General features: G+C 38.0%; 1 pseudogene; it reads right to left on the reverse strand.

The window, feature by feature from the left end:
* Window positions 1–3,671: 3,671 nt before the first annotated feature.
* Window positions 3,672–12,498, reverse strand: LOC102980132 (nuclear pore complex protein Nup50-like; annotated as a pseudogene).
* Between the last annotated feature and the right edge of the window lie 1,992 nt (window positions 12,499–14,490).

Consider the following 14,490-nt stretch of genomic DNA (forward strand, 5'->3'; position numbering starts at 1 on the left):
CTTCTTGCACAAAGCATGTTTTCAAGTTTCGTCCATGTTGCAACATTTATCAGAACTTTATTCCTTTTTCCAGTAGAATAATAGTGCATTGTATGGACACAGTGCTATTATTTATCCATTCATCGGTTGGTAGACATTTGGTTTGTTTCTACTTTTTGGCCATTATGAAGACTGCTGCCGTTAATATTTGTATACAAGTTTTTGTGTAAAGTGTTTGTGTGTTTTTATTTCTCTCGTGTACATACCAAGGAGTGCAATTACTGTGTAATATAGTAACTCTATACTTAACTTTTTGAGGAACTGCCCAAGTTTTCCACCGTAGTTGCACCTTTTTGCATTCCCACAAGCAATGTATGATGGTTCCAGTTTCTCCACAACCTTGCCAGCACTTTTTATCATCCACCTTTTTTATTATAACTACTTGAGGGATTGGAAGTAGTATATCATTGTGGTTTTGATTTGCTGATGATATTAATCATCTTTTCGTGTGCTTATTGGCCATTTGTACATCTTCTTTAAAGAAAAGTTTTCAGATACATTACTCATTTTTAAATTGAGATATTTGTATTTTTATTGTTGAGTTGTAAGAGCTCTTTACATATTCTGGATACTAGACTCTTATCAAATAAGTGATTTGCAGATATTTCTCTTACTCTCTAGGCTGTCTTTTCACTTTCTTGATGCTACCCTTTAAAACGCAAAATTTTGAATTTTAATTTTGTCCACTTTATCTACTTTTTCTTTGGTGTTGTGTGCTTTTTGTGTTATAAATAAGAAATCATTACCTGATCCAAGATTGTGAAAATTTACATGTATGATTTTTTTCTATGAGTTTTATAGTTTTAGTGCTTACATTAGGTCCTTAATCAATTTTGTGTGAATTATATTATATGGTAAAAATAGAAGTAAAAATTCATTTCTTTTGCATGTTGATATCCAGTTCTCTCAACATCATTAGTTGAAAAGAGCACTCTTCTTCATTGAATTGTCTTGGCAACCTTGTCAAAAATAAATTGACTATAAATGTTGATATCTGGATTCTCAATTCTATGCTATTAATCTATATGCATATCTTTGAGTACCACAGAATCTTGATTTATGTATCTTTATAGTAAGTTTTGAAATCAGGAAGTATTAGGTCTCCAATTTTTTCTTCTGTTTCAGGATTTTTTGGTTATTTTGGGACACTTGCAATTCCACATAAATTTTAAGATCATCTTTTCCATTTCTGTAAAAAAGGAAGTTGGAATTTTAATAGATATTGTGATGAATGTGTAGATTAATTTGGGGATTATTGCTATTTTAACAATATTGTCTTCTAATCCATGAACACAGGATGTCTTTCCACTTATTTAGGTTTTCTTTCATTTCTTTCAACATTTTGTAGTTTTCAGTCTATAAATCTTGTACATTTTTTGTTAAATTTATTCTTAAATATTTTTAATGTTAATGTAAATGGAGTTGTTTTCTCAATTTCATTTTAGAATTATTAATTCTAGTATATAGAAATACAACCAATTTTTATATTGATCTTGTATCCCGCAACCAAACTACACTTGTTTTTAAGCTTTAATAGTTTTTTTACGGACTTTAAAGGATTTTTTACATGAAAGACCATATAAGCTGAAAATAAAAGAGTTTTTACATCTTCCTTTCTAATCTGGATGCGTTTTCTTTCTTTTTCATGCTTAATTGTCTTGGCCAGATCTAGTAGTACAATGTTGAACAGAAGTGAAAATTGCTGGCATGTTTGTCTTATTCCTGATTTTAGGAGGAAAGTTTTCAGTGTTTCATTATTATGTACTCTATTAGCCATGGATTTTTCATATATGTCATTTATCAGGTTGAGGAAGTTCCCCTCTATTCCTTATTTATTGAATGTTTTTGTCATTAAAAGGTGTTGGATTTTTTCAGATTCTTTTCTGCCTCTCTTAAGATGATCAGGTGGTTTGTTTGGTGTATGTATGTATGTATGTATTTTTACTTTATTCTACTAATATGTATTACATTGATTGATTTCATTTGTTGAACCAAACTTGCATTCTTGGGATAAATCCCCCTTGGTCTTGATATTTAATCCTTTTCATATACTGCTTGTTTTGATTTGCCAGTATTTTGTTGAGGATTTGGGGGTTCATATTCATATGGTGTATTGGCCTATAGTTTTCTTTTCTTGTGATATCCTGGTCTGGTTTTCCTATCAGGAAAACACTGGCCTAAAATAGTTAGTTAGGAATGGTTCCCTTCTCCCCTATTTTTTGGAAGTTTCATTAATTTTCTCTATATCTTCTCTTTTCTATTTAATTGACTTTTTCACTCAAATCTGTATTATTTCTTTCTTTTGGTTAGTTTGATTGTCTTTCCCAGTTTCTTAGGAAGGAAGAAGGAAGATTAGGTAATGGATTTGAGATATGTTTTTTTTTATTGTAAGCATGTACATCTATAAATTTCCCTTTTGCTATATAAATCCCATAAGTTTTGATATGTTTTCTTTTCATTTTTATTCATCTCAAATAATTTTCTAGTATCTCTGATGTCTTCCTTCACTTATTAGTTATATAGGAATGCATTGTTTAATTTCCACATGTTTATGAATTTCCAAAATATCCTTCTGTTATTGATTTCTAATTTTAGTCCATTGTGGTTGGAGAACATACATTGTAAGATTTATATCCTATTAAGTTTTTGAGGCTTTTTTATGGCCTTGATATGATCTATACTGCAGAATGCTCCATGTGCACTAGAGAAGAATGTATAATCAACTGTTCTTCAGTAGAGTGTTCTATAGATGTCTGTTAGGTCTAGTTGGTTTATAGTATCAATCAAGTCTTCTATTTCCTTGCTAATCATCTTTCTAGTTGTTCCATATATTTTTAATGAGGTATAATAATAATCTATCGTTGTTGATATATCTATAGTTCCCTTTAATTCTGTCCGTTTTTCTTTCATCTATTTGGGGACTCGATTGTTTTTTGTTTTACTAATTCTGCCAATCTCCTCTGCCTTTTAACTGGGTAGTTTAATAAATTTAATTTAACTAAATTACAGATAAGATTTGCCTGTCATTTTGCTCTTTATTTTATATATATCTTATGTCCTTTTGTTCCTCCTTTCCTCCATTTTTGTCTTCTTTTGTGTTAAATGGCTATTTTCTTGTTTACCATTTTAATTATAACAACCTATTCAGGTTAATACTAACTTAATTTTAGTAGTATACAAAAACTTTCTTCTAATATATCTCTGTTCCCTACCTCCTTTAAGCTGCCTGTTCAAATCTGCTGTTGAATACCTCTAATGATTTTAATTTTTTTATTTCAGTTATTGGACTTTTCAATTCCAATGAGAAAGTGAAAGGAAGAAAAAAATAAAGGGGATGGCTCCTCATCCTACCCTCATAACAGCATGGCTAGACGAGTCAAGGCAACCACTATGGAACACTACTCTGCTCTGTTTTGCTGGAAACAGAGACAAGAAGGTCCACAGGGCACCTGCCCCTGTAGTACAGCATTCTTTTCAGGGGCTCTAACAGCTGTGCTGATGGTAAAGGGCATATTTCTCAGATTGTTAACACAGTGGACTTCACATAGGCAGCCTGAGTCAATAACCATGAATACACTATTTACTGACACCTGTGAAACAAACTTGAGGACTCCCAGGTACACCTGGAGAGACTATGAAGTAACACAGAGGTGCAGCATATTTTGAATATTAAATATTAATGTGACATCATATATTCTCACAGACTCCCTCCACCTTTTAAGTAAATTTTCATTTTTTAGAGCAGTTATAGTTGGGATCAAAACATTCAGCAGTATATTTCCTAAATTGGTGTCTGCCTGCACTAAATGCTGTGCTTCTGATTTGCTATAGGTTTTAATGCAGGGTACGTATACCCTTCTCTTTAAATTCATTTTCTTATAAAATAGTTTATAGTTTTTGGAGTGAAAAGCATCTCCTTTTACTTGAGTAATTACTATTTTGGGTGGTTCATCATCCCTTCCTTTATCTCTACCTTTTCATTCATTTCTGCCATTTTCTGCTTGGCTCACCAATGTTTTAGTGCAAAATGGTGAAGAAACTGGTTTACTTTGTGTAATATTTTTGCCAAAAAAGCTGGTTTGCCAAGGGAAAATAAAAATCCACTCAGGGGGCCAAAGCTTAACAAGCCTAAAACAGAGGCATCAATTTTCTTGCAAAAGCATCTGTTGCTCCTAGCAATGGGTCCATTTTCTTTTCAGACACAGACTTCACTTTCTTTTCAGATGTAGCTTTAGTTTTGCTGTCATGAAACAAAAATGATAATTCTTGTTGTACTTTGTTAGAACCAAATAGGGAAAGAGATTGTGTTTCAACCAACATTTTGTTATTTCCATTTTGATAATTATTACTGTCACTGTTCCCATGTTTAATGTTTGCTAAATATTTCTTACAGTCTTTAAAGATAGGTGCCAGATCAGAGTGGGTTTGTGTCACATGCTTCACTATCCAATCATGAAGAAAAAGTTTAACACAGCTGACTTCTTGTTACTAGCATTCCATTGGTATGCTTTATCCCAATAAAGACAGGAAAAGGGCCATTAGTTTTGGGATTTGAACTCTTTTTCTCACCTTTTGAAGTAATAGAATCAAAGGCTGCCTTGGTCCACGTCCCAGCTTTGGGCTACTGAGGAAAGGGACACTAATTACTGCTCTTTCCATTTGAGTCCTTGTAAAGGTTGAACTCCAGTGCCTTTACCAAATCCAGAAAACTGTCCTCCAGAAAGTACAGCCAAACTGTTGAAACATTTAAAAGCCCCTTCACTATCAGATTGAAATTTAACCTTCCTACACTTTGCTTTTTTTAATGACTCTATTCCTCAAGACTTCCTCACTGACCACAGAGAATGCTCCCACATCTTCTGCTTTGTCATCTTGATCCCAATTTCTGTTTATTCCTTCTCTGTGATTCTTTTGGCAGGTCCAAGGTCACGATAGAGGAGCTCGAGTCTGACGTAGATGCTGGTCTCCTGGAAGAGCGCTTGGATGCTCCCAGTGAATTTCTAGGGCTCATGCTATTCCGAAAACTTCATGGTTATTAAGCCCAGAGTCTCAAACACTGCTTTTCCCAGGGGCCTCATCGCTATGTTCAGAGTGAGGAGGAGACCATCTCCCACTTCACTAAAGACCACTGTAGTAACAGTGCCAAGCTCTTGCCTGCCATCTTGTAACTACAAGGGCATTTTATAGTTTTTAGTTACTAAATCTGGCAACCCTATACTGAGGAGCAAGATATTTCAGGGAAAGGATGAAAGACATAGTCAAGACTTAGCAGATCGACATTACTAGAAGGAGCTAAGAGGAGGGTCTTGTTTGTAGGGAGATATAACCAAGATCCCTGCACACTGGTGGTACCCAGGGTTCGGTTCCCCTTGAAACCCCTAGATAAGGGAAAATCACCTGGAAAAAAAGGTATTTTCGTATACTGAACTAGGTATCCTGAAAGCAACTATTTTGAAACAGTGTTCCTGGAAGTGGCAATATTAAGTGTTTTCCCCTGAACAGAAATAAACACTCTTGGGAATTTAAATTACATTTCAAAAAATATGAGTTTGTTCCTGTAAATTTTAACCTGTGACAGTTGCCTCTTTGAGATGTGTTGCCAGTGCCAAGATATATTATCAGGGTGGCATATAGCAAGAGAATGGGAGCAGGGGCACCCCTCACACAGCAAAGGATAGTGCCTTTGCTTCTGTGACAGTGGCCACTGCAGTTCCCTGGATACTAACCCACCTCTTCCCTGGCTAGCAAGACTTGTGTTCATAATTTCTTTATTTAAAAAAAAAAGAATTATCTTATCAAAATAATATCCCTATTTTTAACGAGAAAAAGTAAATAGTCCTAAAATCTTATTTAAAAGAAAAAATAGCAATACCTTGCCTTACAGTCTTCATCCAGACCCCCACTACCTAAAATTTAACTGAGACCTTTTCTTTGCCATTTGCTCCTATTCTGACTACAAGTTTATACCTTTTCTGTTCTTCTACGCTCATTCAAGTGGGGTTTGTGGAAGATTTTCAGATAAATATGTGTGTCTTCCATATGAAGTCTGGAAGTCTGATTTTCTTTATAATTCTTCACGGTGGCTAGCACAGTGATCTATCCAAAAGGACAAATCAGTAAACAAAACAATGTTACTGAGCACATAGAAGCAAACAGCTGCTCTGAAAACCAGAAACTGGCAAATTCCCATTGGTAAATCTGTTTTTAGTGATGACCAAATACCTGTGGTCTGGATCTGCTGCACATCAGTGTTCTTGTAGTTCTTCAACCACATGTAAACAGTCTCCAAAATTATTTGGAGAGCCACAAGAGCATCAGAGCACATGCATGAAATCGGTGGCCACTGCCAGTTTTTCAATGCCATGTCTCTCTCTTTTACTAGGCTATAGAGTCACAAGGTCTTTCCTCTGTGTGCTCACGGAGAGAGCGATTTCTGATGTCTTTTCCTCTTCTTATGAAAACTTCTTATGAGGACACAATTCCTGTGGAATTAGAGGTACATTTAACCTCATTTAAATGACCTCATTTAATCTTAAATACCTCCGTATAAAGCCTTATCTCAAAATACGGTCAAATTGGGGGTTAAGGCCGTCAACCTATGAATGGGGATGGGCACAATTCAGTTCATAACAAACAAAAACCATCTAAATAAATATTCAGTGGTTACATGTTATGTATATTAAAAAGTATATTTAATGCTCAGGGGGAAAGTCTGGGAAAGTTGAAATCAGGAGTCAAACAAAGACACAAATGTTCAGTTTTCCCTCAATTTCACTTGACAATAAAAGCATGACTTTAAATATGTCATTGCAAGGCAGGAGAACCAGCTCTATAAATCAGGATATTACATTACAGTTAGTAAATACCTCTTCTAAAACGAGGTATCCTTATCAGTTGTTATCTAGTTTATAGAAATTTACTAAAAATAGGTCAGAAAATTATTTGAACCTGGAGACTATATAATCTCAGCACCCTCCCCCCACAGATTAATTGCAACTCTGAATGTACAAAACTTGAATAAAATGTTAACAGTAAGCACACTTCCCTTAGGAATTTATTATATTACTGGAAATTATGCAAACAGCTTTCCCCAAATTTTTTTCAGAAAATATTTATTTACAAACCTCATGGAATTATCTCAACTATTTACATGGCTGTTAATTTCTCTTAAAGTCTGTGTCAATTTACTACTGTACTTCCTATTTGTGCGGGCTGGCATACTGATGAAAAGAATAAAAATAGCTATTGCACTTATTTGTTTTTTTTTTGTTGTTGTTGTTGTTTTTGCCTGTGGCATGTGGGATCTTAGTTCCCTGACCGGGGATCAAACCTGCACCCTCTGCAGTGGGGGTGTGGAGTCTTAACCACTAGACCACCAGGGAAGTCCTTTTCCGCACTTATCTGTAACAGTGGAAGTTTTGTTGCATGGAAAGGACTAGATTTATCATTAAGTTTCAGGATACTTTTAAACAGAATTCAGTCTAGAAATAATATGCGGAAAAAGTGTTTCTTTTGAAATTATGACAAAAAGCTTATAAAATAATTATATCATTATATTACATAAGTATGAAACATGTGACCATATGGAATCATTCATAAGCAGAGAAAGTGGGTCCAGAGGGTGGCTGAGGGATTTGAAGGGTGTACGGCAGGAACAGGGTCCAGTGGGGCCTGCTGCTTATTTGCTAAGCAGAGAAGGGGTCAGTCTTCAGTAACAGACTCATGTTATTCAAAATGCCCAGGAGAGATCTAAGGAGAAGACTGGGGTTGGCTGCGTGAACACAGCCAGAAGGGGGCTAATGCGCCACAGCTGGCCGGGAAGGAGTCCGGGAAAAAGTCTGGAGCTGCCTAAGAGGCAAGAGACCACTGTTTCCTGGTGCGCAAGGAGAGGAGATTCAGAGCACCACCTAAACGAGCTCCAGAGAAGGGCGCGAGCCGCGGCGATCAGCGCGGACCCCAGAGACGGGCATGAGATGCTAAGGCCGCTGCTGCCGCCACCAAGGAGCCTGTGTGCGAGCACAGGTCACTCTCCACACGTCCCCTCCTGGGACCCTGTGCAGCCCGCCACTGCCGGGGTCCCGGGATCCAGGGACAACTTCCCCGGGAGAACACACGGCGTGCCTCAGGCTGGTGCAATGTCACAATGGCCTCTGCCACCGCAGGCTGGCCCGACATTCCATACCCCTCCCTCCCCCCACTGGAGTGAACCAGAGGCCCCTACTCAACTGCTACATTAACCTCCTCCTGTCTGAGCAAAGAACAGATGCCCTCAGGCGACCTACACGCAGAGGCGGGGCCAAATCCAAAGCTGAACCCCAGGAGCTGTGCAAACAAAGAGAGAAAGGGAAATCTCTCCATGTAGCTCCAGGAGCAGCAGATTAAATCCCCACAATCAACTTGATGTACCTGCATCTGTGGAAAACCTGAATAGACAACGGATCATCCCAAAATTGACACAGTGGACTTTGGGAGCAACTGTAGACTTGGGGTTTGCTTTCTGCATCTAATTTGTTTCTGGTTTTATGTTTATTTTAGTTTAGTATTTAGAGCTTATTATCATTGGTAGATTTGTTTATTGATTTGGTTGCTCTCTTCCTTTTTTTTTTAATATATATATTTTTTCCCTTTTTCTCCTTTTGTGTGTATGTGTATGCTCCTTTGTGTGGTTTTGTCTGTATAGTTTTGCTTTTACCATTTGTCCTAGGGTTCTGTCTGTCCATTTTTTGTTTGTTTGTTTGTTTGCTTGTTTCAGTATAATTTTTAGCACTTGTTATCATTGGTGGATTTGATTTTTGGTTTGGTTGCTTTCTCTTTCTTTTTTAATTTTTTTATTTTTAATAATTCTTTTATTTTTTATTTTAATAACTTTATTTTATTTCATTTATTTATGCTTGCTTTCTTTCTTTTTTCTCCCTTTTCTTCTGAGCCAGGTGGCTGACAGAGTCTTGGTGCTCCAGCAGGTGTCAGGCCTGAGCCTCTTAGGTGGGAGAGCCGAGTTCAGGACATTGGACCACCAGAGATCCCCCAGCCCCACGTAATATCAAACAGCAAAAGCTCACCTAGAGATCTCCATCACACACTAAGACCCAGCTCCACTCAATGACCAGCAAGCTACAGTGCTGCATACCCTAGGCCAAACAACTAGCAAGACAAGAACACAACCCCACCCATTAGCAGAGAGGTTGCCTAAAATCATAATAAGTTCACAGACACCAGAAAACACATCACTGGACGCAGTCTTGCCCACCAGAAAGACAAGATCCAGCCTCATCAACCAGAACACTGGCACCAGTCCCCTCCACCAGGAAGCCTACACAGCCCACTGAACCAACCTTAGCCACTGGGGGCAGACACCAAAAACAATGGGAACTACCAACCTGCAGTCTGCAGAAAGAAGACCCCAAACACAGTAAGTTAAGCAAAATGAGAAGATAGAGAAATGCACAACAGATAAAGGAGCAAGGTAAAAACCCACCAGACCAAACAAATGAAGAGGAACTAAGCAGTCTACCTGAAAAATAATTCAGAATAATCATAGTAAAGATGATCCAAAATCTTGGAAAGAGAATGGAAACGGATAAGTGACCTGGAAGATAAAAGAGTGGAAATAACTACTGCAGAGCAGAATAAAGAAAAAAGGATGAAAAGAATTGAAGAGTCTCAGAGACCTCTGGGACAACATTAAACGCACCAACATTCAAATTATAGGGGTCCCAGAAGAAGAGAAACAGAAAGGGACTGAGAAAATATTTGAAGAGGTTATAGTTGAAAACTTCCCTAATATGGGAAAGGAAATAGTCAATCAAGTCCAGGAAACACAGAGAGTCCCATATAGGATAAATCCAATGAGAAACATTCTAAGACACATATTAATCAAACTATCAAAAATTAAATACAAAGAAAAAATATTAAAAGCAGCAAGGGAAAAGCAACAAATAACATACAAGGGAATCCCCATAAGGTTAACATGGATTAAATGCTCCCACCAAAAGACATAGACTGGCTGAATGGATACAAAAACAAGACCCATATATATACTGTCTACAAGAGACCCACTTCAGACCTAGGGACACATACAGACTGAAAGTGAGGGGATGGAAAAGATATTCCATGCAAATGGATCAAAAGAAAGCTGGAGTAGCAATTCTCATGTCAGACAAAATAGACTTCAAAATAAAGACTATTACAAGAGACAAAGAAGGACACTACATAATGATCAAGGGATCAATCCAAGAAGAAGATATATCAATTGTAAATATTTATGCACCCAACATAAGAGAACCTCAATACATAAGACAAATGATAACAGCCATAAAAGGGGAAACCAACAGTAACACAATCACAGTAGGGGACTTTAACACCCCATTTTCATCAATGGACAGATCATTCAAAATGAAAATAAATAAGGAAACACAAGCTTTAAATGATACATTAAACCTGATGGACTTAATTGATATTTATAGGACATTCCATCCAAAACCAACAGAATACACTTTCTTCTCAAGTGCTCATGGGACATTCTCCAGGTTAGAGAATATTGGGCATATACCCTGAGAAAACCATAATTCAAAAAGGGACATGTACCACAATGTTCACTGCAGCACTATTTCCAAGAGCAAGGACATGGAAGCAACCTAAGTGTCCATCGACAGATGAATGGATAAAGAAGATGTGGCACATATATACAATGGAATATTACTCAGCCATAAAAAGAAATGAAATTGAGTTATTTGTAGTGAGGTGGATGGACCTAGAGACTGTCATACAGAGTGAAATAAGTCAGAAAGAGAAAAACAAATATCATATGCTAATACATATATATGGAATCTAAAAAAAAATAAAGAAAATGGTTCTGAAGAACCTAGGAGCAGGACAGGAATAAAGACGCAAATGTAGAGAATGGACTTGAGGACACGGGCAGGGGAAGGGTAAGGTGGGACGAAGTGAGAGAGTGACATGGACTTATAAATACTACCAAATGTAAAATAGCTAGCTAGTGAGAAGCAGCCACATAGCACAGGGAGATCAGCTCGGTGCTTTGTGTCCACCTAGAGGGGTGGGATAGGGAGGGTGGGAGGGAGATGCAAGAGAGACGAGATATGGGAATATATATATATGTATAGCTGATTCACTTTGTTATAAAGCAGAAACTAACACACCATTGTAAAGCAATTATACTCCAATACAGATGTTAAAAAAAAAAAAAATGCCCAGGAGAGAGATCCAGTTTATTCACAGTTTCGCAAGAGTCTGAACCTCAGTGTGTGATTTTTAACATAAGATAATGTTTTGATGAATATAGTAACTTGTGAAAGTTTGAACTATTTACTTTGAAAAATAAGAGACTGAACAGAAGCATGGTCTATGAATCATTTTTCACAGATTTTTCTTTCAGCCACTGTTAGCCAGTTTTCCCTCTTTTATCATAAATACATGTGTCCATCATGGCGGGAAGTTCTCGTGTGAGTTCAGAAAAATTTTAAATTCAATGCCTGTGGATTCACTCATTTAAAAGTCTGTATTGAGAGCGTATTTGGTGCCTTGTGCTTGGTGTTGGGACAGAGCAGGAAGAAGCCGACGTTCATATCTTTGCCCCCAGGTACCCCAGTCTATGGATACTTCAGAGTTAGAGCTGATTGTCCACTGAGACACATGCAAACTGGCTGTTTATGATCAACTTCCATTCTGATTGACCGGTGTTCTATTTTGATGGGCTACTGTCTGTGCCATAAAAGGTGCCTAAATATTCTGAATAGCTCCCTGATGATAATGTTATAGCAAGTATTCAGCTTAAATTTTCAAATGATATTATGTCAGTGATACGTGTGTGTGTGCATACACTTGATTTAACTTTATAGTAATATAAAAATTCTGAATATCATTTGACAGATTTTACAGCTCCAAAGTAGACAAAATAAGCCAATAGGAAGCCAACTGACCCTATTCTTGGATGTTGTATGCCCTACAAAGAGCACCTTCTCTTCACGCTACTAAACAGTCCTGCCTAATCCCAGCAGCATCATTATATGTGAAGCGGGGACTGCAATAATGAAGGAGGGACTTAACCCACGTCTCAGTTCTGAGAACTTGCACACATCCTCACCTCTGTAAGTGAAAGCCTCCTTACCTCTAAGATAGAATCGAACAATATGACCTCATCTTTTCCAAAAGGCTGCTGTGAGAGGCCGGCGAGAAGGTAACACAAACGTGAGGTCTTACTTTTCATTTTGTTTCCACTGGCTTTTAAAATCCAATCCATGAAATTTTCTTACTTTTAGGGACAATGATGCTTAAACCAATTCTCTTTGGTTCACTTGGATTCACTGTTTACACTGAAGAGAAAGTACCTACAGCAGAATTCTTAAGAAGTTGGCCCTGATAACTGGCCGTTTCCTCATTTTTCTCCCGTGAAGCTGAACTTCTTGGACCATCTTCTATACTGAAGAAACCTAGCGTCATTGTCCCCACCGCCACGTGTTCGAGTCTCTTTCAAATACGCTTTCCCCAGTATATGACATGAAGTGACTGGAGGCATATCGCATTTTTATTTCATACAACAAAGCAAACACTGGATTTTTTAAACTGTCACAATGGCTGCCCATGGGAGGTAAACACAAAGTGAATTTTGTTATAGCCCCTCTGTCAGAGAATTATTTTTACACTTAACAAAACGGGGAATTTTATGAGAGGTTTAAAATCTGTTGTACAGTGTGAGCTAGAAACACAAAGGCCACATAACTAACTGCAAATGTGAGACACGGCTGAGCATGGAAGAGCGAGTAGTGGGGACAAAGGGTAAGCGTTCTGTGTGGGAAGCAAGCTCTTCTCCTGTATTTAACCTAAGTTGTAACTCTGTGATTTTTTAAATTTACAAACACTTTGCCAATCTTATAAAGAATCCAAAGGCATACTCAGTCATGATAAAAATAGAAAATCATAGCTGGCCACCTCCCTTGTAAAGTGGGCATGGGAGCCAAGAAAGGGGAACCCATGCCAGCACCTGTGGGTCAGGTGACTTCAGAGAGCCTGACCACATGGATGAGCAGCTCTTGTGTCTGCTAGACAACTGAGGAAGACAAAGCCTTCAGGACTAGCATTATTTTTGCTTAAAGATTCCAAGAGGGAGTGAGAGACTATACTGAAAATAATGGCATTCGTCACAGGTGGTTTCAGAAATTCATGACAGTCCCTCTATCCAGAGCCTTTACCAAAATGTCAAGGCTGTGAGGACTTGGGAAATTTGGTTTCTGGTTGAGCCACAACTACTGAGCCTGCGCGTCCGGAGCCTGTGCTCCACAAGAGAGGCCGCGACAGTGAGAGGCCCGCGCACCGCGATGAAGAGTGGCCCCCGCTCGCCGCAACTAGAGAAAGCCCACGCACAGGAACGAAGACCCAACGCAGCAAAAAATAAATTAATAAATAATTTTTTTAAAAACAAAACGTTTGGGTAAACAATTTGCATACAATTTTCAAACTGAGCCGTGTATGAAATCTTGAACAATATTATTTCCTTGAGTGATTTTTATGATAAATCTAAAGTTGAGATTTCATTTTAAATGGATGAAGGGTAGAGCCCAGCTTCCAATATAATCTTTGATTACATTGCTAATCAAAGTGAGATGATTAATTTAGGGAGTGTTGCATTACGAACAGTTTTTGAGGAGGAGCTGTCTTTGTAAGCCAGCTGAGATTGCTTCGTCTTTGGTCTCCGCTGCATCCCAAGTTGTTGACTCTCCTTTTGTGGCCAATGAGTTCTTATGACAATCACCAATCTCACTTGTCCAATAATTTTTCTCTATTGAAAGACTTTCCTTATGCTACCTAGTGAGCAAGATTACTACTGCCTAAGAAAACAAGACTCCCAGTAGATTAAAAATCATAAAATGTATAGAAATTGGGGGGATTTGAGGTGGTGCAGAATCCAGATGTTTTAGAATGGTATGACAGATTTTGCACGCTTGGTTTTAGTTACTATTACCACTAATAGCCATATCATCAAACCACTTAAGCCTAAAAACATCATATGGTAAAATCACTCAGTTTTCACTTAAATGACAAATGGAAGAGTTTATATATACACTAAAAACCCATAAGTGACAAGGAAGGAATAAGTCAAAGAAGGACATATGCTCATTTTCCTATGTGTCCTTTTTTGGCTAAATAGAATTCTAAACATGAAAATAATTTATATACGGATTAGTAAAATAAAGCTTGTAACTTACTCTCATGTTAGGTGAAGTTTTGAATTTTAAAAAGGGGATGAGGGCTTCCCTGGTGGCGCAGTGGTTGAGAATCCGCCTGCCGATGCGGGGGACGCGGGTTCCTGCCCCGGTCCGGGAAGATCCCACATGCCGCGGAGCGGCTGGGCCCGTGAGCCATGGCCGCTGAGCCTGCGCGTCCGGAGCCTGTGCTCCACAACGGGAGAGGCCACAGCAGTGAGAGGCCCGCGTA

Source organism: Physeter macrocephalus, chromosome 10, assembly GCF_002837175.3.
Source record: "Physeter macrocephalus isolate SW-GA chromosome 10, ASM283717v5, whole genome shotgun sequence".
NCBI classification, from domain to species: Eukaryota; Metazoa; Chordata; class Mammalia; order Artiodactyla; family Physeteridae; genus Physeter; species Physeter macrocephalus.